This window comes from Orbicella franksi, chromosome 9 (genome assembly GCF_964199315.1).
Source record: "Orbicella franksi chromosome 9, jaOrbFran1.1, whole genome shotgun sequence".
NCBI classification, from domain to species: domain Eukaryota; kingdom Metazoa; phylum Cnidaria; class Anthozoa; order Scleractinia; family Merulinidae; genus Orbicella; species Orbicella franksi.
Genome location: NC_138153.1, coordinates 7,921,373 through 7,947,913, shown reverse-complemented (window position 1 = coordinate 7,947,913; position 26,541 = coordinate 7,921,373). Strand labels below are relative to the sequence as shown.

Sequence of the window (26,541 nt, the reverse complement as noted above, 5' to 3'; positions counted from 1 at the left end):
GAAAACAAGGACTGGGAATCGCTAAATCATCACTCAAATGCTACGCAGAGTACGGAATGTTGGCCAGCTTCCTTCGCTCGCTGGCTTGTTTACAAATTAATAAAATGTAATCGACTACAAAGGGCTTACGATATAGAGATCGTCTCCTTACCTAAAAAGGTGGTTCATCTGAGCGAGGAAATCCATGTGTCAGGTTCGTTCTAGCTTCTTTATGGCTGCAGTCTCTCGCAAGACCACACAGGAGCTAATTTTACATTCGAATGGCAATCAGTTCTGGATACCTGAGATCATGATGTTAAAGGGGCAGTCTCACCAAGATTTGGCGCTACTTGAAAATCCAATGAAGTTGTTGGTATAAATTGTAAATTTACTAGTAGTTGCCTAACCTTGCTAAAGTGCACCGTGCTGGCCACGAAAGTTGTTTATAACTGTTGTGGCTACGGATGAGTAGGAAAGAAGTGGTGTAAAACTTGAAAACGTCGGGCCGAAGTTTTCAAGTTTGACAATGTTACTTGGAGAAAAATCACTAAAAGTCATTAATCTCTTAGAGATTAAATTTAAATGCCTTTTTGTCGTTTAAAGGTTATTTTGTTGATCAGTGAGTGCACCTTTATCATTCTAGCATGGTTTACACAAAAACTTAGAAGACCTCTCGTGATACTGCCCCTTTAATATTATGCATGTAAACGTAATTATCCAGTGAAAGAAAAACAAAACCTACTCGTTGGTAGCAAACGTTGGGAAAAAATGTTTCCTTGTTTGTTAAGCTGTCCAATGTTTACCTATGCGTTATGTTCAATCGGCATTCACTCATTTTAAATCAACTTCTCTTCACCTAAGAAGTAAGCAAAACAGTCGTTATCGTCAAAAACTCTTTAGATGCGTCCTTGCACTAAATCGACGAATTAGATGGTTCTAAGTGCCTTTCCACATATTCCTCAAAAAATACGTTATGATATTCTATGTCATCATAAAAATAAATATAACAGTCATGAAAACGTATAGTTTCACTCAGGACAGAATTACTCAGCTGCCTAAAGGATCGCTGTGACAATTACACACAGCTGTGCCTGGACAACAAACTCTCACAACTGAAGATAACTCTTACTGTTATGCGATCACTGCTTAAACTATGGAGGAGATAAGAGTTTTCCTCCCCATTGTCGTTTTTATTCTGGTAAATGTTCAACTCATCACAGGACAGGACTGGCTAGATGTCTCAAAAGAAGAGCTCCTGGCGCTGAGAAACGAAGTGCTTTCTTTCGATAATTCCGTCTCCGATCTTGTGTTTTTAGTGGACACCTCTGGCAGTTTATCGTCTAGCGACTACGATGAAGAAATAACATTCGTCACCAACTTGCTAAATGAGATCAGCGTGGACATGCAAGCAACCCGTGTCGAGGTGATACCGTTTGGAAGCACGGCGAGGCAATTCATCACTCAAATTTCCAACCCCGATACTTCCAAGAACAAGTGTACATTTAACGAACAATTCAAGACGATGTCCCAAAGTATCAACGGTTGGGCCACGAACATGAGGGACGCTTTTCAATTGGCCTGGGAGGTTTGCCTGAATAACGGATTGAAAAGAACGCCGCTGACTACGATTAAAACTGTCGTTATCCTTCTCACTGATGGCAAATGGAACACACCTTACGGCGACTCGAGCCCCGTTTCACGAGCACAAAACCTCATATCGGGTCATGTGGAGATTTTTGCCATAGGTGTTGGTAACATTGACTACGCAAACCTTGAATCTCTTGTTGATGATCCAGACAAGCACGCATTTCTTTTGCAAGACTTCGACGAGTTTGCTGAGCTTGCAACCTATCTCAGAGGAGGTATGTGACTAAATTTTTCTTTAATGAACTTTTTCCGTTTTTTAATTACAAAGAAAACTGATAATCGAAACTGTTTTTCTTTTGCAAGAGCACCCAATGGAATCAGAAACCGTCTCTAGTTTCATTGTGTATTACTTGATATTTCTGAAGAGTTCAGTCACTTTTCTTTTCTCTTCAGTTTCGGTTTCCTGTTTTAGTCGTTAAAGTACAAAAAGAACATTTCTTCACGGGACAATTGTGGTCTGGTTAGTTAATCCATAAAACACACGAAAACGGTAACACAATCTTCAGAAGTTGTTGATTTCAGAAGGAAAAAATGATTAGATTCAAATATATTTATGTTTGAGCGTACGTACGTTGCGTACATGTTAGTTGTTTTCGTGGAGGAGGAGTCAGTGATGTAATTTCCAAGGTGTGTTTAGCTTTATGCTTAAAGTGTTTTGTCGAAAGGCATACCGTAAGGCCCAATCACTGTTCCATTTTCATTTTTTCAAAGGAGTGTTCATGCTCAATACTTCGCAACATTTAAGAATAAAACGTTTCTAACTGAAAGTGATTGTCCTTTACATTTTACTTGTATATTAGTGCGCACCAACTCCACGGAATTAAAGATAGTTCATTACGTAATGATCGCAAGGGAAACAGATTGTTTTGCTTTTTAACCGCGCGGCCATGAGCCGAGCGCGGTTCATGTTCTACCCGTTATTTTTTAACCGCGCGGCCATGGGCCGAGCGCGGTTCATGGTTTACCCGTGGTTTATTTTTTTTGTTTTTTAGATTTGTCGGCGACCAGACCCAAGCTTCCACTCGGCCAAATTTTGAGTCACGCAACCTGATATGTTTACTCGCCAAAAGCTGTTGAAACATTAATAAATCTCATTTCCGATACTGACTTTCGCGGGAAAAAATTAAAAACCCAGCGCTCGTCAAAAATTATATTTTTTCACCAGAAATTTACCTCGGAACATATACATATTTATATTCGTTTGAATCGTCGACGAAATGACCTTTTACGGATATTTTTTTCTTTCGGTCAACAAAAACCTCCGATTACAAAATCACGCCGAACCCACACGTTGCAAAAAAATCTCTTCAAAACCCTGACTTCGAAGCGATATATCACTTTAGCGTTAATAGCTACCTCATATCGACAGTAGTAAAATCTATTCCTTAACAATCCAGCTTCATCATATTAAAATTTCAACGAAATCGAACAAAACCAGAACTAAATATAATTAGATTTTTTTTTGTCACCTCGCTTCATTGCTTGAGTCAACAAAGGAAGCGACAGTCGCCCATAGCAACTGAAACACACGAACATAACACGAACCGACGTTTCGCTAAAAAAAAGTCCAGGATTATTGCCTGAGAGCTGAAAATTGAATAGGAACATCTTTCTCGCACTTTTCTCAGGTTATTTAGACGAAAAAATGACCTCGGCGGGCTCCAAAAGAGCACGAAACAAAAAACGGGTCACTCATGATCCCATATTATGACATGTGCCGGAATTACGTCATCGGAGATTTCACAGCGGCTACGACTGATGGTGCAATAATGCAGTTTGCGTTGATCAAGTGATGTGGTGTCTACAGTAGTCAATGAATCATCAAGGACTGCTTTGGAATGTGTACTGCATTGCGACTGTGGTGCTAAGAAAACATTTAAATTTTAAAAGCGCGGTTATAAGATCTGAAAGATCTTCTTGTTTCCGAGACGAGATCGAGGGATAAAATGTTGCACTTTCTTTTTTTTAAAAGAGTGCTAAGAACACTATAAAATTATTTTAAACAAATGAATAACAAGAGGCAGTTAAGAGCAGGCCATCCTAGAGAAAAAAAGGGAGTGGCAATGGCAATTGACGTTTCTCCTGTTAATATCTTCGGGGAAACAACCAGGCATTTAACAGCATTTAGCCGGTTGCAAAGGAACTTCCTAACGGTTAAAGAATCGCATAGTCGAATAAAGTATACTTTAGGCCAAGTGAACGGATTTGTTTTTCGCAGACCGTGAACAGTATCGCTGGGCGGACACAGGGCAAGTTGACAGCATGTGCCTTCGTTAAATTATTACAGTGGAACCTCGATTTAACGAAGTCGCTGGGGACCGGCCAAATTTGTTCGTTAAATCGAGGGTTCGTTATATCGAAAACCTCGATATAACGAATTTGAGGGGAAACGATCAAAATGTTCGTTATATCGAGGTCATAGTTAATGATTGATTTGTAACACAGGTGACTTCTGTCACGCAATTCAAAGCAATTTTCGTCATCCAGAAGTGCTGCGTTTTGAGATGCAATTCATTAAGCATGGTGGCTTTCAGTATCAATTATTTTCACTTTTGAGCAGACGCGCAGCTTTTGTTTACAAGAAAACGACACTTTCAGAGTAGCGATTTAAAAATGTTACAACATAGAGGTTATACAGAAAATTGTCTATATAAACAAGGAAACGGGCTTTAGTGTTGTTATGTTGCACTACCCAACATTTCCGGATTTCAAAGAAGATAGAGCAGAAGTTAATTGATGTCGAAATACTATAGTGCCAATGTCTATGACATATAATAAGCCGTTGACTGAAAGATTGCTGTCTCTTTACCATAGGGATTACACGGATTTTTTGACTGTTGATCTGTTCAGCGTTTATCTTCTGTCGCGTGTTGACATTGTAATTCGTTATATCGAGGTAGATTTTACGTTTGGGCTTCCGGATTATGTTCGTTATATCGAAGAATTCGTTATATCGAGGGTCGTTATATCGAGGTTCTATTCCATACATTTTACTGTAACTTTGGCCGGGACATAGAATATCGTTCGTTATATCGAGGACTTCGTTAAATAGAGGTTCGTTAAATCGAGGTTCCACTGTAGTGAAAAAGCAACGTCAACAAAGAATTTTCTCCTGGCACGTGATCTCTGCATGACAGCTGACGACCTTTGAAAGTTAGAACCAGACCACTCGAGCTCGCGGAAAAGTTTTGTTACCATAAAATTGCTGATGACTTCCATTGCTTTTAGGGCTTTTAAATCTCAAAATTTTACTGATTTAAATCTCACTCACAAAATGTGACAGACTTAATTTGTGGCCTCCAGGGCCAACTCTCGAGATTTGTCAGCACGACTGACAAAACGTAAATCGCTGAGTTCAACAACATACAAAGGTTGCACCACATTAAGCCACAAAAGATCGATCAACCTATCAGGTCATTTTCCACACTCCCCTGGGACTGTCACGTGACCTTGAACACGATTATCAACGGTGACACACAGACATTCGCTCCTATGTTTCTGGCTGAAAGACAGCCTACCCCCATTTTCTATGCCATCTCCAATAGAAATCAAGACAAACCTAGTAAAATTTCATGACAGGTAGTGTAGAATAAAAGTAACACGTCACAGGTATAAACAAGTCTTTTTCGTTCTTTTTAAGATCCTTATGAGGAGGTGTGGCAAATAGAATCTGTGACCGCTGATAAATGTAACAACAACTGTGACCCCCTCGCCACTTGCGCCTGTGGATTGGTGTACGGGGACTACAAGTGCGCATGTCCGAAGGGATATGCAGGGTCTGGATATGTGGGTGAATGTAACGGTGAGAAAGAACTTACTTTGCTTACTTTCTTGGATAAAACATATTGTTGCAAAATATGTTTCAATTGTAGATTAACGTGGGAGGTACCCAAGTGACATAGATCTTTGATTTAAGACCTTACGGAAACGCCAGAGCAAATTTAACTGCTTAATTTATGAGATGCTTTTTGTACGTCCTAAAGTCAACTCTGACCAAGCAGTCTGACTCCATCTGGGCAAAGTTATTTTCATAGAGAAGAGTATTTTATATTTCACACTTATTATATCTTTTTGGCATAGTCCCATGGACTAATTTTACCTTTTATCACTTACGTTTTGTAACGTTCAGTGTATATTTACATATTTTTACCACTTTTCAAATTCTCATTTCTTAATGTTACTCATATACGCAAAACTTTAATCACTTTACTTTTTTAAACTTGAAAATAATCTCAGCGAGATCGAAACGTCGTTTTTTTATCTCTAGTTTTTATCCTAAGAGCTAATTGTTTAATAACACAATTGTTAATATTTTAGTAGGTCGATGTATGCGCTTGTCGCGATCGATGCGCTTGTCAATTTTCTTGTATGCAAATCTTTTAGAATTTCTAGCTAGATGCCCAGTTCTCACTGTTATCATGCTAACAGCGACGCCGCCTCATGCATTCAAGATAGATTTGATAATGATGTATTTAATAATATGTGAACAAAATACTTTTGAATCTCTCAGTTATATTAGGTAATTTTAAATTTGTTTGCTTTTGTTTCGTAGAATGTCCGGAATCAACTTACAAGGATTTCCTTGGCTATGCAGACGAGTGTACAGCTTGCCCTGATAACTCTGGTCACACGAATAAAGGCAGCTCATCTATCTCCGCCTGCAACTGTTTCACAGGATGGAGTGGATAACCAGAGAATGGACAAGAATGCACAAGTAAGTTAAGACATGATAAGAGTCGAGCTGCCGTAGTTAGTCTAAAGATATGCAGATGCCATCGAAGCTGGTCTACTCCACGTTGTTCCATCGGGGGCATAGGACGACCTCTACCGTGACTTTCCATCTCTGACGGTCTTCAGCCACTCTTTTTGCCTCGCACCAACCCATGTTGATCTCCATCAGGACCGAGTTGCAGTAAGGATGCGCAATGCAAATGTGAGGAATCACCTTAATTAGGCTTTGAACAACCCGGCCCTGGTCTTTCTGAATGCTTCTGCGCCACGTAACTTTATGTCTACGTTTCGGTGTGCCTTGTGGGTTTCAATTCATCCCGTGGCGCGCTATGTTCCTCTCTCCACGCCTTAGTGTGAGACCAATCCATTTCCAGCGTCTTCTCTTAATGGTGGTGTTGATAGGCTCTCGGCCGGTTAAAACTGGTTACATGCAAGAACTCAATCCTCTTATATTACCTTGACCATCGAAAGGTTTTGCCTGCTGCTGTATACGTTTGAATTACGTTTGGTTTATGGAAATGGTAGTACTCCATTTCAAATTTCTGCGATTCTCTCTCGAGTAAGACTCCACGAAGCTAACCCCTACCTCGACCATGATTATTCTGGATATCACAAAACCTCATCCAATAATTAATATTGTTTTTGACAAATTTGCCCCAAATTAAACATCCCCTGTGATTCAGACAAACACAATGGAAACGAGCTATTTGTCTGTAGTAAATACGGCTCGAAGAGACCATTGTTAGCAACAGTTGTGTTAAAACTTCTAAAATAACAAGTTTTGCTAGATTCCCGCCGACAAATTAAAACACGTAGCGAAATAAACAAATTCTCAACCTAAACAGTGCTTCGATAAAAGACATTATATTTGTTACGAAGGCAGAAATTATACTTAAGTAAGACAACGACAGAAAAGAACAATTGAACTGTCTCTGCTTATGATGAAAAGCTTTATTCTTGTAAAAATGATCAATTGCTCAAACAACACTTACATACAGTGTAGTAACGCTCGTTCTCCGGTCATCTCAGGGAAGTGAACCGACGAGTGGTCACTGCAAAGCTTGCTCCGATATTCTCTTCTGTGCTCGGAGTAGAACCAGTGGGAGCGCTAGTCGTTTAGTCTTTCTAACTTTTAAGCTAGTTCGGGCAATCTTGCTGCATGCGGCTACAAGCCGTAAATAACTGTAGCTCCTTTCAAATTCAACTCGGTATTTCGCATTTTCATCCGCAAGCTTTGAGCTCCGCGTTTCGTAATTTGCACTGGAAAAGTACACGTTTTCATGGGTCACAATACGGCCGGATTCCTCTGGACTATAAACCTTCACATGCCTTTAGATCCGTATTTAAAAACTAACTTAAAAGCGAACTTTGAAGGCATCGTTCTTTTCTCGAAAGCCGCTCAAACTACTCGAAACTGAAAGTTTAGCTGAAGTCCAGTTTGTGATTGACAGCTGTCGCTTAGTTAGCCAATCAAATTGTTTGAACAATTCTAACAAGGATTGTGATTGGCTTATTGTAGCGTGCTTTATCAGAGAACAGCGCACGGTTGACGCCACTTTTGCTCGTTTGGAAAGTAAACTTTGGTTTGAAAATTCAGCCAAAGGCGTGGGGAAATTATTGGATTCTTTATCATAAAACAAATAAAGAAGCCTCGACTGTGCTCTGTTCTGTTGCAAAGCACTTAGGAAGCGGTGGAGCACTCGACTACGTCTCGTGTTTTCCCCTACACTTCTTTCGTGCTCTACCGCTTCCTGCGTGCTTTACAACAGAACAGAGCACTGTCGAGGCTTCTTTGTTTGTTAAATATCCCACTGCTGACCTGATTTTCTTTGTATACATACTCGTCTACATTACTTCTGGAATATCACGTTCATGGTATGCCAGTGGAAAGTATTGCATAGGTTTACGACACTATAGGCCTAGCTGTAAAAGTAACCTTGCCCTTTTGCCTGGAAAAGCACGAGGAGATTCTGCAAATCACGAGAAATTATCAAATGTGTTCTTGTAAACCAATTTGGTTGTTAATTAAATTTTTATTTTGAGGTAGGTGGTCTTTTACGGACTTTAAGCATTTTCGTGGGCATACATGTTGTTAAAGTGAAAATAATTTCATTTTAACGTAATCAAAATGCCAATGTTCCAATATTTTTTCCAATGGTCACTTACAAGTTTGCTTTTTTTTGTTCAAAAGCTTTTCTATTTGGTTGTAAATGCCAAAAGAAAATGAGGGAACTCCTCACTTTCCCTCGTAAATGTTCTCAAATGTTTATGTACTCGTATAATCTTCTACATGATTAGCAAATAATGAAGGCCAAACCACGTGTTGTACAATTTTGTAGTTTCTCTTTGTTATTATTGTATGCCTATATAGTTTATGTGGACCGAGTGAGGTACAAAACAGGGAGTAATCATATTTGACCGAAAAATAATGTTGAGCAAGACTGGATCTGAGAGCAAACAAGTTTCGATAATAATTCAGTGCAAATTTTAAAGTTAGGAACGGCAGGTGAAATTCAACGCTATTAAAGGCTAACTTAGCAGCCAACCTATCCGCTAGCGGTCTCCCAATTTCTTTATCAACATTTTAGAATTAGTACCTATTTAAACTTAACTTCACGTGACGTCAGACGACACCATCACCAGCTAGTCGAGGGCCATCCCGATTAAACGCAAATAACCTTATTGAAAAGAAAATACAGGCGATGGGTTCCGTCCACACACACCTCCCTACCTCTTACGCTTTCTTCGATGTGGGGCATGCGTTTGCGTTAACGTCTGAGGATTAACAGATGGGTGTAAGATCATCATCATCATCATCATCATCACTTTATTTAGTGAAACAGGTTGCAAAATCGGCAGCCAATGAGGCTGATGTGGACCTACAAGTAACTAATAAAATGTAATACAATAAATAAAATAATTTACCCTATGGTATTAAAACGAACAACTGGCTAAAACGAAAGTAGATAAAGTATCATATCAATAAAATAACGTACACTGACAAATAAAATGCCATGTTGACCTCGAAAAGAAAGTTAAAGTTCGTTTTAAAATAATGATAAAACAAAATGATAAGTTTGGTTTTGTTTTTCATCTCTACTTGTTCAAACAGTACGTATCTGTGAGACGCTGACTGCCCCTGAAAATGGAGAAATCGTAGGAAACTGCTACAACACTTACGGATCCACATGCGAGTTTCAGTGTTCCGAAGGACACGAACTGACCGGGAGTTCTACTAGAACATGCACCATTGATGAATATGACGTTATGGTTTGGAGTGGGACCGTTGTGACATGTCCAGGTACGTGGACAAACATTACATACACAAAAGAGATTAGTAGCAAAGGGTCAAGGAGTGGTATTTTGAATTATCTTGCCCAAAGAATTCAAAAATTGCCCTTAAATTGAAGGACACCTGAAAATAGCGGGTTACTAATGTAGAAAAATACTAAAGAGATAATAATAAACCATAAAGGAACAAGGATGGTTTAGGATGGAGAAGATTATTGCACGGATTACAAACGACGAACTTGAAAAATTTAAGCTAAACTTTTCAAGATGGATAAACCGTTCCAAAACTCCTTTATGGGCCCATTAACCGATTTATGCGCGCGCTCGCGCGCGTTGCTGAGGAGGTGAAATTTCACTCCCGGTTACTTACGTCAGCCTGAGCGCGGAAAATAGAAACTACTCTATAACTTCCAAATTCGCTTACAATTTAGATGTTTTTCTTTGTTTTTCACAAAATGCAAAGTAAAAAAAGTACGAGCAAAGACAAAATAAGAGAAAGACAGAAAAACAAGAACAATAGAAAGAGAAAAACTAACTCCGTGTGGCTTTGTTTGATTTTACCGAAGTGCACTGGTAGTGTAAATTGCGCACGCGCTGATAGGGTAACTCCCAATGTATCTCGGGCGTGTATATAAAGGAAACGCGGTTTTTCATTAAATCCAGCCTTTTTTGATGGATTTCAATTAAAATCAACGTTGGAAACATAGCTATGCATTCCTTTTTCGAAATCATGCTTTTTTCAGAATATTACGAACTTTTTAATATTTTGAAATTCTCTCAAAATCTGACTTTTTAGAAATGAGACAAAATCTATGCATAGCGTAATGAGGAAATAATGAAAATATTAAATCAATGCAAAAAATCCCGATAAAGTAATTTGCCTGGGAGCCTTTGCGTTTTTTTAGTATTAGTCACATGATCGTGGGCGTGGCCTGACTACGTCATCACTATTGTTTCTGTTCATCAAAAAGTTAAAACACATGAAATAACTCTGAAGTAACTAAAAATGATGAGGTTATATGAGAATAAATTTTCCTCATCAACGGCTCGAAAAGATCGATTAATGGGCCCTTAAAGGAACAATGTTTCGACCATTTGTCACCTTACGTGTGTACAGGAATGCCGAGGATTAAGTTTGTAAATTTCGGCTGGTAAACTAATAGCAGCAATACTGTTCTATAATTATAAAGGGCTAAAGATCAGGTGAAATAGAATGTACCTCGAATAAATTGAATGAACGGCTCGCATACACAGCTGTAACTTCAAATGTCATTTTCAAGCGCTTTAATAATTCGAGTTTAAAGAAAGGAAATCATGACCCTTAGTTTTAGCTTCGATCTACAAGATGTATCAAACACTCAAAAAAGTGTTTGAGCACATTGACAAACACCTCGAAGTTCGTTCATCCGGCTTCTTGGTGTTTGGAATGTGGAAATCATGACCCTTGTTTCAGCTTCGATTAAGAAGACATATCAAACCTCAAGAAAGTCAGTTTGAGCAAATTTACTGGCAGCTCGAAGTTTTTTCATCTCTTTTCGGTGCTTGGAAATGTGATCAAACAAGGTCGGTCGTTACTTTCAGTCCGACGGTCATTTCGCTATTAAAGCCAGAAGTTTAGTTTCACTTGTCGATTCCTCTGAGGTAATAACATCGCATATAGAAATCGAGAGCGCATTATCTAATTGCCAAATAGAAACACTCGTTTAGGAGAACTGGAAAAAGCTGTGGAAATTTCTCGTTTACCCAAAATTATACTCGCTTTTTCATTCCGATAGATAACGATTGGAACTGGAAAATTGTGTTATACTTTCTGTGCGCTTATGTTCTCGTCTCCAGAAGAATCTTCGGCAATGAAGGAGGTAGAGGTAATTTGGAAGAAGAAGAAAGTAATTTTAGATAAACTAGACAATTATATATACTAGGTTTCCATTGATTAATGAAAATTTGTCTTCTGTTTTTTTTTTTTTTTTTTTTTTTTTTTTTACTTTTCGTAGTCATAATCATGATAGCACCCTTTTAATTAGTAATTCTCTTGTTTTATCAGATATACGATGTCCTTATGTTATTGTCTATAATGCTGAAAACTCTACTGGCACATGTACCAATCCAGACGAAAGCGCAGCCACTGATTTGCTTTACCAAACTACCTGTAGCTTTCAATGCTCGACTGGCTATGACAGAATTGGAAGCGAGAGCATTACGTGTCAGCTGAGTGGAGACTGGTCTCCAGATCCTCCTTCTTGCGAATGTAAGATATTATTCGCACAATCTACTACTTCAAGGGCGGAACAGTTGCTTTCATTAAAGATTTAGGTACGCATAAGCAAGCAAAAACTAACGATAAAAGCCTACGTTCAGGCGTCAGTTCATTACCCCATTGTACAAATTCTGCGAGTTAAAAAATTCATTTTTTCACTGACCTCTCTCAACTCGCCTTGACAATGACGTCATGAAATGACACCGAAAAGTAGGTTTTTATCGTTAGCTTTTGCTTGCTTATGACCCCATTTATAAGACGAACAAGATATACCCATATTTCTTTGAAGTAAGAGCTTTTCAGACGGCGATTTAAGATTTAACCAAAGAAACATCGGCCTTTGCTGAGGGAGATATGTGAAGAGCCTCTCGTTATCTCGTACAAAGATGAAAATCGCTCAAAGACACACTGGTGAGATCGAAACTCTAAAGGCATAGAAACTACATTTGCAAACAGCGGGAATCGTGTAGCCCTGTCACAACGTTTAATTTCTTGAATGTATTCCCTGGAAGTCCTTAGCGACTGGTGACCACTAGGATGCAGGTTCGGATAGAATTTTGACTGGGAACACAGGAAGGGTCACAGGAAGAGACAAACAATATTTTCCATAATTTTTATGACCTTTTATACTTGTCCTGAAAATATAATTAGCTCTTATTAACCGAGCAGGAGGTCTGTATTGGAAAGTCTCGATCGAGGTCGTGAGTACAGACCGAACGCAGTGAGGTCTGTACAGACGACCATAGAGACAGGCTAAGCTCGGTTAATACGATGTTTATTATATGGCAAACAAGAATAGTTTAATTCGCTTAATGTAACTGGTTTATACTAGCTGACATTTTGCTTGTGAACCGCGATGAGCTAAACTTAATTCTTCCAAAGTCTTCTTTACTTTTTTTCTTATCAGGCTTTTTGGCACTTCCTTAAATATATACTGTTAGTAGAGTTGCATTTTAGTTTGCAGCTTGTTCACTGCAAAACATTACTGGTTTAGATGCCGGTCTGGATGGGAAAACCTACACCAATATCGATTTAAACCAATCAAATTCGCGAATTTGGTATTTCCCAGTCCTTGTGAGACAGAGCCTTATAATTATAAAATATATTGAATTGCAGTGGAACCTCTTTATCGGGCCACTTACAGGCCACAAAAAACTGGTCGTATAAAGGGGGGCGGGGGGGGGGGGTGTCCTTTAAATAAATAAGGAAATGACTGACTGAGCTTTTGTTCTGGCCAGAATAAAGTGGCGTGATAACGAAGTGGCCGAATGAACGGAGTGGCCGTAAGGCGGGGTTCAGCTGTAGATCATAACTAGTTTCCTCTTATTATAGTCTCCCATTGCGGAAGCTTCATAAATATGGCGTGGACACGAGTAGTCCCAAATGTTTTGAATCATATCTCTGCGACCAAAGCCAAAAATGCAGCATAAATGGCCATTTATCGCGTGTTGCCCCAGATTCCTGTGGTGTCCCACAGGGTAGTAACCTTGGACCACTCTTATTCTTAGTTCTCATTAATGATCTGCCCAGTTGCCTCAGTTCAACCTCTGCGAGGATATTCGCTGACGTCACAAATATAACTTACGCTGCTAGTACAATCGCTGACCTTGAAAATGTCGTAAACTCAGAGCTAAGAAAACTTAATTGCTGGCTGTAACCAATAGGCTAAGCCTTAATGTTACTGTGACTGAATTTATCGTAACTGGGTCAAATCAACGAGTACATGCTCTTTCGAATAACCAAATTAATGTTGTGATCGACGGAAAATCGATAACAAGGTCAGAAGAAGTTAAATCACTGGGCGTGGTAATTGACGAACACCTTTCATGAACAAGACATATAGACGAAATGAGCAAGATGTCCTCAGCCATAGGCGCCCTTAAACGTGTATTCATCTCTGAAAGCACCGCTCTCCAAATCTACCATGCGTTGATTTTACCCCGCTTTGACTATTGTAGCCCTGTTTGCGATGAACTCAACGTTACCTTGAGCGATAAATTAAAAAAATCCAAAATATGGTTGCCTGGGTCATTACCAGGTCCAGTTATGCCACGTGCCAGTTTCCTCCTAAATTTGACTCCACTGGGACAATCTCTCCACACGCCAGAAAAAGTTTAAGGTGATGTTGATGTTTAAAGCAATTGAGGGGCTTTCTCCGGCGTACCTGCAAAACGTATTTAGCATCTGCCGTACACCGTATGTTCTAAGAGATTCTGAGCTCAAACTAGACTTGCCCAAGCCGCGTACAGACTACTGCAAGCGTGGCTTTTGCTACCGCGGGGCGCTATCATAGAATAGCCTACCCGTCTATTTAAGGAAATAAGACTTTCTTGGACGCTTCAAAAGGGACATCGACCAACTTTATAACCGTGAACTGTCGGTCAGGCTACCACACGGCAATCTTAAGCTTGTGAAACAGCGTAGTTATAATTGAACTTCTTTTCTTTATTGTAGTGTCACTGAAGATTTTACCGTGTTTAAATAAATAAAATATGTATATATCATAAGTCTACCGTTTTATAGAAGACGAAACATTTGAATATGATTCTCATCTAATTTGCCAGTGGTGACATGCCCAAAGCTACTCGGAGACGACGTCGGTACTTTCTTCCCTGACTCGTGCAACAATGGCACCCAGCCGTACCCCACCGTTTGCACGCTGACATGCCCTAGTGGATATTACATCAATTACCTCACAGTGGATGTATTGTCTGACATAAGGTCATGCCAATCCAATGGCAGCTGGGATTACAGGGAAACTAAGCCAGCTTGTGAAGGTAAACGTTGTAAAAAGATATTTAGAAAATAGCACAAAGAAAATACGCGCACTGATTGATTTAAAATCGTGTTTCTAGCTATTTAACGATTAGATTATAAGCTCGAGATTTCTATGATGTGATAGTTGATGGGGCCGAAGGCCGAATCAAATATGATCTCATAGAAATCGGGAGCGAATATTCTAATTGTTTTAGTAGAATTCTAACTGAAATAAACGTAAATTGCGATTTCCAGTTATTTTTTCTACGCATCATTAAACTTCACGCTCAGTAACAAAATCGCACAGACTGAATTATTATTGGAAATTGGCAGTTCTTTACTCGCGCGTGCTTGTTTTTTCCAATACTTTCAAGTTTTTAAGGTCAAAACAACGTTACCTTCTTTGATCCTTCTCAGGAATTTAATTAGCCATTTGCGTCCAAATGTTCCTCCAAAACTTCGGAAAAATGAAAAAAACGTGGCCATTTCGTAGACAACCGAGAGCCGCTGCACGCTAATGGCTGATAGTGTAGGAGTAACTCAGCCAATCCGATTGCAGTATTTGCATTAGTATACTAGTAGAATTCTATTCATAAACAATTAGATTATGAGCTCGAGATTTCTATCGCGTGATTGTTGACGAGGGTGCAGCTCGAGTCAACTATTACGCATAGAAATCGAATAATCTACATGTAATTGGTTTAGAATAAATCTACTAGTCGTTCAAAGTTTTATCTAAAACCCCTTCACAGACAGTTCGAAAACGCCAGAAGCGGCCGTCAATTTGTTAACAAACAAACAAACAAACAATAGCGTAATACTCTTTTGTTCACATTCAAGCCGCATTGAAGACAGCGTAACCTTGCTTTTCCGTTTTCACGCACACGTGTTTGATAACAACAAGACCTATCCTATAATACTTGTTACAGGCAGCCACAGGCAGCCCAGCAGACTCTACAAATAATTTATAGACACTCCCCTTATGGGACTTTTCAATGACAATAGTAACAAGGACACACTACTACGCTCCTCACTATTTATCACATTTTAGTATGAATCTACTGGCGTTCTATCACGAATGCTGTTTCCTGATCGGCTACGTTACTCACTATCTATTCTGCTGTTGATAGTGAGTAGCGCTTGTTAACAAAATGTCGGCCACTTCTTTGCGTTTTCGAGGTGTCTACGTGGTGGATTTAGGTAAAGTCTGAACGACTAGTAGATTTATACTAAAACAATTAGATTATTCGCTCTCGAGCTCATAATATAACTGATAAATAGAAACACTCGTGGAAGTTTGGGAGAACTAGAACTCGAACTCGTTCTCCCAAACCTCTTTTTCTATAACTCTATGGACACGCGGTAAATGTTTTCTATTTCTTAAATATAACTAACCAACATTTTTAATACGGTGTGTACTTTCGTTAAGGAGGGAAAAAGACACATGATATTGCAAAAAATGCGGAAATATCTCACAATTTCAAAATTCAATCTTTGGTCAACTTATTTTGTTGACAGGCCTTTTGCCATGTTAGTGCAACGTTAGTTTGTAATTGAGAGCATTGCAGCTTAGTAAAAAAGAATATGTTTCAACTAGTATAGATATATATATATATATATATATATATATATATATATATATATATATATATATATTTTTTTTTTTTTTATTTCAGCCATGAGAGGCTGTCTAACCGTCAAAGCTGCCAAAGGAGAGCTAAAAGAGCAGAACTCGATGTTGCGGAAAGAAAAAGGGTTGGGGGGCGGTGATTGCAAGGCCTATACTTTTTTTCATTTTTCCCAAGCTAAGACGCAGAAATGATCTATCAGAAACAACAGGCGACAGCAAACGTTTAAGATTGCCAGATTAAATCCGCGCAAAGTTACAGCAGCCGTCCACTACACTGTATTGTCTGTAGTGAATTGTCGTGCTCTCGATGCCTTAACCTTGGCCGGGTTAATTGGCCTGTGAGTCCAGCGTGAGCTTCTTTGAATGCGTTGCTGAGAATTGTTTGATCGTGTCTTTGTTACTTGAAATTTTGAACTTTGAATAGTGATTTTGGGATAATTGAGCTCTTTGTGACCTAGCCGTCAACAAACCTAAAAAAGCAAACATACAATAAAAAGAAAACAAACAAACTCCGCTAATAACACCTGTTTATACCTCTTGTTAGATTATCAACCTCCTAGACTAACCTGCCCCGACGGTACTACTACTGTAGGCAACGATGCAGGGAAAAATACATCATCAGTTAGTTGGAATTTTTCATTCACTGACAACTCTCTGACGGAGAATCAACCTGGAATAACGGAGGATGACATTGAGGTCGTACTGACGATAAACGATGTCAATGTGGATACAACTCTTCCCAAGCTGTTAGGGATCGGCACAAACGCAGTGAAATACGTTGTGACAGACGATGCTAACAACTCAGATTCCTGTACTTTTACTTATTTTGTAAATGGTAAGTAGAGACGTTTCAACATTTTCTCGATTACCTCGAGGGAATAGTACAGGATTTTGTCTCTGCAACGTAACCTCTTGTGTGTGCCTAGTTAAATGGAAAGCTGATGAGATTTATGATCCTACTGCTTTGATTTCTGTAGATACTGAGGCTCCAGTCTGTGGTTTCTGTCCACCGGACCAAACCATCGCCAACGCCACTGGTGATGAAATAAGGGTGAACTGGGACCAGCCCGAATGTACCGACAACTCCGGAGAACCGCCCTACATCTACTCAGAGAGACAATCTGGTTCATATTTCTCGGTTCCCAGTTCCACTGAAGTGTTGTACATCGTCCGTGATGGCAACGACAACGAAAACTTAGACTGCTCATTCAGAATTACAATCGAGAGTGAGTACTTGGCTCGTCGCGTGAAAAATTGAATTGTAATTGCAGGACATTTCCACAAAATATTTACCTTTATACAGTGATGACTATATCTTTTAGTCACTCTATACCCAACAGCACTTTTCAGTTGTTCCTCATGTTCTCCGCGAGTATTCCAAGATTTCCATGGCATGTATCTCTCTGCAAGTCCTTTCGATGAATTTTCCTATGCCAGAGACAGAGTTCTCACGAGTTTAATATGGGCCCTCTTTAGCTTTCTGTGGTTTCACCGTTTCAGTGGTATTTTACTGGTTCCCTGTTAGTACACCATGAGTTCTCCTTTCCTTAATAATAATGATAATAATAATAATAATAATAATAATAATAATAATAACATCACAGAGTTTTATTAAGTTTCTCCATGAGTTTGTCGCATTGTCCAAGATAAGATAAACTTATGCATTTCAATGGCTCTCCATCGCAAGAATGCAAGCTTTAGGTTTCAGGTTCATTTTTTTCAAATCATTACCTTTATTACCCAACTTTATTTTGAAGAATTGACCTGTCCACTATATGAACCTCCGGAGAATGGTGCCTTGTCTTGCAACACGATTGTAGAAGACACATATTGTCAGGTGCAGTGTCAAAGTGGCAACGACTTTGTGTTCAACCCTCCTTTGTACTACTTCTGCCAAGACGGAGTATGGCAATTTTACGCCATACCAGACCAAGAGTACAGTACTGATTTACCGTGGCCAGATTGTGCAGGTACGTTAGGTGAATGGTTCCGTAATAGCACACTTGCACAAGGATGTCGTCCTGTTTTGACTTTAACCAGCAGCAGTAATTCATTTTATTATAGACACGAATGTTTTACTTAACAAATAAAGAAGCCTATGCCGTGTATTACACTGTGATAAAACGCGACGGGCATTTGAGAACACGAGGGAAACTGTAAAAAGCACGAGCCGTAAAAAGCAGTGCGCGCGCTGTGATTGGTCAATTTAGCGGGCCGTATGCTCCTGCAAGGCCCGCTAAAATTTCAAGTTGGTTTTGTTACCAAACTGTTTCGTATTTATCGTCAAGTGTTCTTAACTTTTATAGCATGCGCGCAAGTGAAAGTTTAAAACTTTCTTATACTCTAAATTGTGTAATAAAGCGTGCTAACGACTTAAAAACAATTTCAAACTGACTCGTTTTACTTTCGAGGTGCGTCAGAAATTTGAAACTTTTCCGAGTCAGCGTGAATTGAAATCGTTTCTGAACCCATCAGGCACACAGCACTGATATAATAAATATTTTACTAACCTCGTCTTCTCTGTCCGTACTGTAAGTTAAGGATCCTCGTTTTCCCCCTTCGATTTATAACCCGCGCGCTTGCGTTTGGGCCATAAACCGAAGAGGAAAAAACTCGGTCCGCAACTTACAGTACGGACCTCGAACTCGGTTAGTAAGAGGTATTTATACTCTGATAAAACATAGGTTTTTGATCAATCAGAGCGTTTTTTTCGTATCAATTCTCTCTTAAATTCGTTGGTGTGTGATCGAAACATCTTCCGGTCTTCCTCGAAAGTCTTCGGCAATCTGTTTGAAAAATGTTCGGCAACGTTCGTGTGATCTTCGGACAAGTTTTGGAGAATTTTCGGAAATCTTCGGAAAATCGTCAAAAACGCCCTCATCAGTATGTCTATAGAATAAAAAGAACATTACACGTTAGCTCGATGATATGAACTTTATGTTCTCATGGCTGCGCTCACTCGTGAGATATTGTTCTTGCCACTCGAACATAAAAATTATATCTTCTCGCCACCGTGTACAGTGTCCTTTATTTGTGGGAGGCACGGTGGCCTCATACCTTAGTCTCCAGAACAAGCGGTCTGGGTTCGAACCCTGCTCGGGTACATTGTGTTGTGTTCTTGTGCAAGACACTTTACTCTCACAGTGCCTCTTTCCACCCAGGTGTATAAATGGGTACCGGCGAACTTAATGCTTGGGGTAACCCAGCGATGGACTAGTATCCCATCCAGTGGGGAGTAGAAATACCCCAGTCGCTTCATGCTACAGGCTCCGGCCTGATGGGCCACTTGGCACTTAGCTTGTATGCAGACTTTACCTACACTTACCTTAATTCATCTCTCCTTTATTGTTTTTAATTTCCAAACCGCAGCAGGGTTTAGATAACAATTACTGATCCTGATTAACATGATAAAAAGAAAAGAAAGAATTTTAGTAGATGTGGTCCTAAAATTGCTCATTTAGCCTCAGTCTGAAGTTTATCAGAGTAGGAACACATCTGTATCGTAGCTAGCCGTATGTCATTGTGAGTTCAATCGATTGCACTTTTGTTGAGAAATGAGCTGGACTGAGTTCACCACCACAAGCCAGTGTGGACAGACAATATTATTTTTCTCCTGTTCCAGTTGATCAGCTATTTCCTTACTTGCTTTTTTTCTACAACAACAGTAACTGAGAATCCCAGTTGGATCATGATTAAAATGAGTCCAAATTTCTACTACGATGGAGATTGCAATGACCCAAACGTACAAGCTAACATAACGTCGAATTTCCTTGGCCTTCTAACTAGTGCTGAAGTCCCTCCAATTTTCTGCACGTTGAAACCCGACGATTGCAACGAGGAAACGGTGGAAGTATACTGTGGAGAGCTTTCAGCCGCAGAAAGGCGACGAAAAAGACGTTCTGTAAGAGAGGTATGAGACTTTTCTACGTGCGTGTAATTATTAAAATCCTGATGGGATTTGATGTCTTAGACTTGAACTGAAACTAAGGCCAATACGTTAACTGGGGTACTTCATTATTAATATTTCCCATGCCATCATACTGCATCTCATAATTTTAATGCACAGCTCACTATGCATGGCCAAAGACAACGGGCGACTAGTTTACGTTAACGTGCGCCCCCCTTCCCCCGCGCCTCCCCCCTTAACTGAAGGTCTGGATCCGCCACTAAGTACAGTGAAACAAACCCATAAAAAACATCGTACTTGTTGTGTGATCCATTTGATTTCTGGTTATTTATATGCATTTCTTCATGCATTTCTTGGCATTTTATTCATTCAATCAAGTGATGTTCTGTTGTGTAGCTGCACAACTGCACGTCGCTCTAATCTTGGTTGTGATTATTGACCAAACTTTCGATTCACGTCTGATTTCAAGGTGACTTTCAATTATAATTACATCAAGAGAGATACTGGCCTCGAGCAAGGCACCAATGACCAAGCAGGGCAAGACGCATTCAATCAAGAGAAGGCAGATAACGAGCAGTCGAGAACAGAAGTCTATGAAGGCTTCGAAACAGTTAACTGGTCAGAATATCAGGCATCATCAGGACTCGAATTAAAAGATTACAACGTTGAAAACATAAACCTCGGACCGGTGGAAGCTTATTGTTCAGAAGACGGTGCCGTGGTGAGGAAATGTGAATCGAGTGACACCAGTTGCAACAAAGACACGGGATCAATAACAAAATGCAGTAAGTACACAATTGTATTTGCTTTTGTTTTATGGAGAGATGAATTGTTACTTACATAGACTGCCGTAGCTATCGTCGTGGCCCCTTACATAAACGATTAGCTGACTTGCATGGTATCGACAGCTAGGCACAAAGTAACACAAATGACATTTAACATGTCTCATTATCAAAGCCACCAGTATATTTCAGAGAGAAAAGAAAAACAGATATTCAGTGACAGTCAGGTTACTGATAAGTAGATAAGAGTTATCTTACAAATTTCGTGCTGGAACCAGCCAGCATTTGGTACTCTGGTGATTAGCTCTCTCGTATAACGATCCTTCGATGTTTTAGGCCATTTGCTACTTGCCACCGTAAAATATATATACCTACTTGAGCGCAATTCCATTGCTGCTGTAACTCATCATTGAAAATGTGTAGATCGTTATTATAACGTCATAAACAACGAGGGAGTTTTCTTTTTAGCCCGCTGTCCTGTGGGAACGTATTACGACAAGAGCGCAGATGACTGTCTGTTGTGCCCAGAAGGCACGTATAGTCCCAATGAAGGCGCTCTAGGCTGTGAGGACTGCCCAGAAGGGACATGGACTCTAGGAACAAGGAAACACAATTTTACATCTTGCACAGGTATTTGTTTCTGTCTGCCTGTCGCAACTGTTTGATAAATCACGTATAAAGGCGAAACAGTCTAAATTTTTTATGTGCCATCTTAAGTTAATATAATAATAATAATAATAATAATAATAATAATAATAGTTTATTTATATAGCCCTATTTCCATTTAGCTTAATAGTGCTTTAGAATAATTACATTCCAAAGTTACAATTACAAATTTCACAGTTACAGTGGAAGCTAAAAACGCTAAAAAGTTTCTCCTTTTGGATTTCTTTAAAAGAAAGTCAGTGGAAATGATACTGGGGGATAAAAACGTTTCACGTCGCCATCCCTCGCCACTACAGAGATGTGACGATCTCGAAAAATAAAAAGATTGTAGTCCTACTGCTCACATTAAAAAAGGTGTAAAATGCCTCAAAGACTTTAAATTTAACTTCTATGGAATAGTTACATACGCTCTCCAGTTTAACTCTATTCAGACTGGAAATAGGGACAAATGTTCCACGCTGACTTAAAATATTGAAACAAAAAGAGGGAAACCTTGCGACTTCATCTGAAAATTATCTGGAAACAATTTGGTAATTTTCAATATACTCGGACGTGGATTTTTCCATGGCAAGCGTCTTCTGAAAGACATGATTTTCGTATACATCACGTTATATGACGTTGTCATCTCGTGATCCCTCTTACTTGAAGCTTTGGAGGGTAGATTCCCCCCCTCTACCAGACTTAGCAGATCTTCATAGGGATGGAACAAGCAAAAACGTGTACTATCAATGAAGGTCTGTCACAATTTTATAGAGGCATCACAACTGTTTCCTTATTTCTTCCAATGCCTAATTTCCTCTTTGAGACGTGCCTGGAGGGAATCATCGTAGTTGCACTCATCATCTTGGACTGGATAGTTGTTTTGATGAATACAACTACCATGATTCCCTGCAGGTGCGTCTCATAGAGATATTTGGCTATCAACGATGGCAAAAGTGCGGTCCTTCCACTTCAAATAAAAGGAAAAAAATATTCTAAATAAAACCGTAGAAAATAAAAATATGCAGAAAGCGCAGCAGCATGTTATGAATCCTCTTTGACTCCCAGCAGTGTTTTAACTCAGCTATGCAAATCCGATATGTGGTCGAATAAGAAGAGTTTGTGAACTTGTTGCAATTAACGAGTATTCTACTGAGTACCTGAAAAATTCTGTGTTTAGAGCGAGTGACGTAATCATGCACAAGACCTATTGACCTTTCCTCTATATTAGCTGAGTTACATACCGTAATCAAAATGAACTACGTACCTTTTTAACCATTCCAGATGAATGCGGCCCGGGATTGTATTCTTCAACTGGCATAGCTAAATGCTTCACCTGCCCCACTGGGACCTACTCATCAGAACAACGAAACAAAGAATGTATTAGTTGTCCAGAGGGTACTCTTACTGTTATCAGCGCAGCCACAGGAATTGAGGATTGCGGAAGTAAGTAAATTCGTTTCTCAATGAAAGTTTCTGTTTGACAAAAATTACAGGCCGTTTCCACAAATATCTGGATACTTTTTAGTATGTTTAGAAGATTCCGAGATATTTACAAGATATAAAAATATTTACACAATTAAGGGATATTTAGAAATATTTATAGCTTTTTTGGGGGTGAGCCCTGTGTTTTCCAGCTTTTCCACGCTAAGAAACAATCCAGTTCAGTGGTTTTCGCCTTGAATGATATAAAGCACTTAAGGCAGTCATTTTCCAAAATGGCGGGTGCTGGTAACATTCGTGATCCTGAATCTTTTTCCTCTACTACTCCTTCTACTACCGGTGCAACACCTGTAACACTGAATAGAGAACTACTGTTGTAAACGATCTCTTACTCCCACAAGTGAGATTTTGGTCTTGGCTGTTGAAAGTCGGTTTATTATTAAAACAACAATAACAGGTGTTCATAGCCTTTTTTCGAGATATTTAGAACATTTTTGAAAATTTCTGATAAGATTTTAAGACGATTTTACGTGGTATTTGTGGAAAGGCCTGTATTACATTCTTCATTCAGCTTTTTTCTTTCCTTACTTTGCGTACTTTGCGACGGCAAAGTACTTTACTCTTTCCGTACTTTGCGACGGCGATTAGCCGCGACAATTATTATTATTATTATTATTATTATTATTATTATTATTATTATTATTATTATTACCATTATTATTACTTCAACTTGACCCCGTTCAAGTGTGCGGGTTCGCAACTGAGAAACGTCACGCTTCAAATTTTTTTTTTCTGTTGTTTATGCTGACGTTGCTGCTGTTTTTCTTTCGGTGAACTGCTGTTCTTAAAGTTGATATATAGGAAAAGGTTAGCTCCCTAACGCTTCTAGTCTTGCCAGTGGTGGGCTCCAAACATACACAGTATGATAAATGAAAAATGGGGAACTTTATTCTAGAAATATTTTCCAATCCCCATCATTCTAGATAAACCCCGGCCACAACTGTACAAAAACCACTAAATTTTTATTAGGGCAACACTTATCCAAAAATAAGAGGTAAGCTCAAGTTTGACCCACACAAACTAACTCACTTATTTTCACACCCCACACCATACCTCATTGACGTGTACTTTCTACATGTAACTCGTATTCCCCGTAAGGTTGTCACAACACATTATCTTTGCCATGATGCCTAGTTTTAAGATGCTGCTTGTTAACAATGTCTGTATTTGTTAGTGCAATGTGCTCCAGGAACATACTCAGACAATGGAGTAGAGCCTTGCTTGCCTTGTCCTACTGGAACGTATCAGACGGAGTATGGGCAAACATCTTGTCTACCTTGTCCTGGTCAGGAATCTACACACGGCACTGGGGCAAGTTCTTTAGACTACTGTACAGGTGCGACTTTTTTTCAGTATTTCGGTCCTAAACTCTAAACTGTAGGATTCTGAGTTCATAGGCCCATGCAACCCTTTTGAAGTCTTTAATGGAATAGTATCAGATATATTTGAGTGATTTTGTCAGGTTAACCCATGATTTGTTCGTACCCTGTTGTTTTCCATTGCTTCGTGACAGTACAGCCAACTATACACGCTAATACTCAGTTGTGTGAACAACCTAAAAACTCAAAAGGAGACTCAAAGGAGGAACATTCAACTAACTTTATCCCCGGCTTTCGCGCGAGGAAGCGTATACCAACAGGGAGGCGAGTGATGTCAATTTCATTCGTTTTTCCTCTTTAGAACACGTCGCCTCTGAACAGCACAAGTTAAAAGTTAGAAGGAAACGAATTTGAGCTGTACGTGTTCTTATCATATTCATTGCTATTTATTTCCCGGATGTAAAGTATTTAATCTGTGGTAGGTCGTGGCATTACTGAAGCCTACAAAACACAAGCCTACAATCTTAGCCACACTTAATCCCCTTATACCTAATGAAAAAATGCCAAATTGCGATTACAGAGGTGGACACATGTGTTTCGAGTCCTTGTATGAACGGTGGAACGTGTGTGAACACGAAGGAATCTTACCGATGCGAATGCCCACCGGGATACAAAGGAGGGAATTGCGAGATGGAGACTAACGAGTGTCTCGCGTTACCATGTTATCTGGACTCCACTTGTGTCAACAAGGTACCTTTGATTTATTAGATCCTCTATTCTGTGGCCTCAATGCAGTTGCTAGTAGAATAAGACTGTAGTAGCCGACACGGCCGCCACGACAGATGGTTTAGCGGAGTAGTTTACAGTTCGCGTATCGCGCTCTGCTCTGTACCGCAAAAAAGCGGTGTAAAGCCACCAGTGTTGTAGACAAACCTGTTTAGCAGTCACCTTTCCGTCATGAGCAAATACAGCCCCTCTTTACAAAGTTTCAACAAACTATTTATATTGCTTTTTTAAACATCATATATAACATAACATCTCTTCTCTTCTGTGTATAACAGATGTCTTAGAGATACCTGCATCAGGCAATCACTATGTCATTTCCGGAGAGTAACCATTTAGGACCAGTTAATTCAGGCTCCACTACATGTATCACGTCAAGTTATTTACTATCTGTGTTTTCAAGGAATGCGTCTGTTACAACTTGCTAGGATCGTTTAATGTGTCTCTCTCGTACAGGTAAATGCTTACAAATGTCTTTGCACCGATGAGTATACTGGTAACGAGTGCGAACTTCCGTACAGCCTTTGCAACCAACGAACGCCTTGTGTGAATGGAGGTAACTGCATCGATAAAGCGGGAACATTTTCCTGTCAGTGTCCGCAGGGGTATAGTGGGACATTCTGTGAGATTAACATCGACGAATGTGCCTCAAGCCCTTGCCAAAATAACGGGGTATGCACCAGTGGCGTGAACACCTATTCTTGCAAGTGCCAGGCAGGATACAGTGGTGTGAATTGCCAGATCAATATCCATGACTGCGCTGCCAAACCCTGTCAGAATGGCGGTACCTGTGTGGACGATGTACAGTTCTACAGTTGCTCATGCCCAGTTGGGTACACTGGCGCCAACTGTGAGCATCCTATTGATCACTGCGTAGGGCAGCCGTGTCGCAATGGTGGGACATGCGTGAATACACTAACTGGTTTCAAGTGCCAGTGCATGCCATCCTACTCCAAATGTCTCTGCAGCGAAGGTATGGCTGACGCTCAATCTGAACCAGTAACTAGTCAGTCATTACGGAGTCAACAGATCATGTAACATACCAAATACGAAAGACTGTGTTTCACCACATTTTAAAACATCGGGAAGAGAGTTGAAAATACGATTCAATTCAATTTAACTTTAATTTAAACTCTCACAAATTTTAATTTTACAGAGATGTAAGAAAAAATAGAAAGCATATAAATATATACAAATTACCTGTAGAAGATGATAAAAAGCATTAATGAAATAATTTCAAGTACAATTGTGATTAAAAACTAAAGTGTTAAAGAAAGAGAGAGAAATGGAAATAAAGGAAGACGAATAGT

At 39.5% G+C, this 26,541-nt stretch overlaps 1 pseudogene across 1 annotated transcript in view; it reads left to right on the top strand.

Moving 5' to 3' along the window:
* The first annotated feature begins 788 nt into the window (after positions 1-788).
* The window catches only part of LOC145497531 (sushi, von Willebrand factor type A, EGF and pentraxin domain-containing protein 1-like), a 40,459-nt pseudogene continuing 14,706 nt past the window's right edge, over positions 789-26,541 (top strand). The window contains exons 1-16 of the transcript XR_014050696.1: positions 789-1,841; positions 5,267-5,428; positions 6,179-6,340; positions 9,470-9,658; positions 11,693-11,896; positions 14,470-14,682; positions 16,837-17,127; positions 17,270-17,518; positions 18,050-18,262; positions 19,958-20,202; positions 20,669-20,984; positions 21,450-21,611; positions 22,911-23,072; positions 24,304-24,465; positions 25,029-25,198; positions 25,688-26,204. The product of XR_014050696.1 is annotated as a sushi, von Willebrand factor type A, EGF and pentraxin domain-containing protein 1-like (transcript). The remainder of the gene's footprint in view (positions 1,842-5,266; positions 5,429-6,178; positions 6,341-9,469; positions 9,659-11,692; positions 11,897-14,469; positions 14,683-16,836; positions 17,128-17,269; positions 17,519-18,049; positions 18,263-19,957; positions 20,203-20,668; positions 20,985-21,449; positions 21,612-22,910; positions 23,073-24,303; positions 24,466-25,028; positions 25,199-25,687; positions 26,205-26,541) is intronic.